The sequence below is a fragment of the Amblyomma mixtum genome, chromosome 5 (genome assembly GCF_055824585.1).
Source record: "Amblyomma mixtum isolate Tamu chromosome 5, ASM5582458v1, whole genome shotgun sequence".
Taxonomy (NCBI): domain Eukaryota; kingdom Metazoa; phylum Arthropoda; class Arachnida; order Ixodida; family Ixodidae; genus Amblyomma; species Amblyomma mixtum.
In genome coordinates, this window is record NC_143016.1 from 195745101 (window position 1) to 195747738 (window position 2638).

At 59.5% G+C, this 2638-nt stretch overlaps 1 pseudogene; it reads right to left on the minus strand.

Annotated features, from left to right (window-relative positions):
- Positions 1–916: 916 nt before the first annotated feature.
- On the minus strand, positions 917–2106 carry LOC149345349 (uncharacterized; annotated as a pseudogene).
- Positions 2107–2638: the final 532 nt, after the last annotated feature.

Genomic DNA, 2638 nt, shown 5'->3' on the forward strand with positions numbered 1-2638 from the left:
GCACTTCCAAGGCAGTGCATCAGCCGTGTCTATTCTGTGCCTTACTAGTGTAGTGAGGCCAGGCCGGTCGGTGAATGTCGCGTTGAATTCGAAGAGCAGAGATGACAAACGTGCCTTCTCCCTCTCCGATACGCTGTTCACCTCCGACAACAAAGGGTGCATTGCCCTCCCTGGCACGGTAGAACAGCTTTCTACCACGACAACATTCTCTGTGGGCCCTCTCTCAGCGGCGACTGTCCGCCCGCATGCTTGTTTCCGGGCCGGGGGGGGGGGGGGTGATTTTCCACGGTCTCTCCCCGCTCGCTTCGCGTTCGGAGCCGTAATTGACTGCGAGGCCGCGGGCGCTTTCGCAAAAAGCTTCAAGGCGCCGGTGGTGCGCTCCCGATAGCCTCCGCTGGTTATGTCTATCACAATGCCTGTCTTGGCTAGGAAGTCTCGCCCAAGAATTACAGGAACGGATAAACAGGGAAGATGAACGAGGCCTTGTCGCCGCACGCGTCTTTCCCAGCGAACCACTATCCTAGCCGCACCGCTAGATTGCGCTGTGCCGCTCGCGAGGCGAAAAGTGGTATCGCGCTCTCTCAACCGGATGTTGTTCTGGCGGAGATGGTTTAGCACCTCGTCACCGAACAAAGAAGCGCTTGCCCCTGTATCGAGTAACGCGGTGAATTTCTTTCGAGCTATCGTTAGCTCAATGAACGGCGCTGGCAAGTCAACAGAACTTCCTACGCGACATGCCGAAGGCGCTAATAGACCGGGTTTCTCTGTGTACGCCGCGCGGGATCGAAAGTCGATCACCGGCGGCTGTGGCCGTTTCCCGACCGTGTTTGCTCACGGGCGGAAAGGCGGCCGCAGTCACGGGCGAAGTGCCCCGGTTGGTCACACCTGTAGCAGCGGTTGCTCGGGCTCCGACGGGCTAGGCGCTGCTCGCCACGTTCCGGTCGGTCGTTTCGATCTCGATCTCGCGGTGCGGACGGTGGGGGCCGCTCGTGCGGCCACGTGTCGGCCTCGCGATCTCGGCTACATGTGTTGCGCTCTGCGGCAGCGTGTGCTGTTCGCAAAGCGTAGCTGAATGGGTCCAAAGCGCGGTCGGACAACTCCCAACCCCTCGGGACACGCTCGTCAGCTAATTGTGCTGTCGCTTCAGCTCTAGACGGACTACGCGCTGAGCTGCCATTCCACGCGCAGCGCGGCTCAAGTGACTGCGATGCGGGTGGCGGCGGCCGATACGTTCGCGCAGAGAGGGTGTCTCCCTGAATGCGCTTCGGCTCAGATGCTAGCTCGTCCAGGTCTCTAAACCTGCCTCCTCTCAGGTAGGCCGCGAAAGTCGGGTGCGCTTGTCGTGTGACACGCTCAACTTTCTCCATGTTTGTGGCGCGAGGGTCAGCGAGGCGATACAGTTCGTCCATCGCTCGGACGTACTCTAACAAAGACTCGTCGGGGTGCTGGGTGCGGAGTTCCAGCTCTCTCCTCAAACGCCACTTGTAGTTAGCGGGAAGGAATTCGTCGCGGAAGCTTGCGCTAAACTCCTCCATTGTACTCGCTCGGTTACAGGTTAGTTGGTACCAGCGGGCCGCTTGCTCCGTCAAAGAGGCAGGCACAACACGCGCGAGAAGTTCGGCGTCTGCGATTCCTGTCGCTTGCTGATAATGCAGCAGACGGTCGAGGTACTCATTAGCCCCTGTTCTGTCATGGTACCCCGTGTAGGTAGGTACGTCTATCCTAAGATGGGGTGCCTGGGCCGGGGCTTGCAAATTGTTTTGCAACATACCCGCTAAGCTCTGCACAACTTGCATCGCGTTCTGCAAGAGCACCTCGGATGACTGCGGACTAACGCCCCCGGAGTTGGGTGCAGCCGCTGATGGTGTCGAATGATGAGGCCTAGGTGCCCCATTGTCCGCACCACGGAGCGGCGAGGTGCCCGATGTGGAGCCCCCGTACCAGGCCTAAGTCCTGCCGACGCGCCCGGGAATGCAACTCGGCTATTCCGCGTGGAACACTCAAGATTTACACCTTCCAAAGGCAAGTCAAGTAGGAGCCCTGGCTCTGTGCCGCTAGCTCTGACAGCATGAACAAAGACTGGAAGTCAGGCCAATCAGCTGCCATCCTTTGTTAGCGCGTCGACAGTCGTTCGCTCCAACAAAGTACACTGCTCAATGCCTAGTTCGCCCCACGTTCGGGTGCCAAGATATGGGGTCACTCCGCGTGCAGCCGGCCGGGAAGGCGAGCTTCCGTGCCAGCTATGCGCGGACGTTCTCGTGTCCCCAACCCGTGGCGCAAAGTCACAGCCACGGCGGGTTCGGACGAAGTAGGCAACGAACAGAGTACGCTAGGAAACAGTTTATTAACCTAGCGCAAGGCAAAGCACACTGCGGAAGAATGTCCTATCCGATAATATATGGTTCAGCAGCTTACCAAGTCGTCGTCGACCGGCGTTGGATAATCCGGGAGGCGCGGGCAGGAAGCGCGTCGGCGAGGCAAAACGGCAGTAACACCGCGGCGAGAAGAGACAGACCCCGTTCCCGCCGCGAGCTCTCCTTAAACCCCTACGACATTGCCTCCCCCTTGGGCAACCGGTCACCTTGAAGGAGAGTCGTTCGAAGGAGAGTCGTTCACCCCGTCCCTAAGAGCCAGCCGC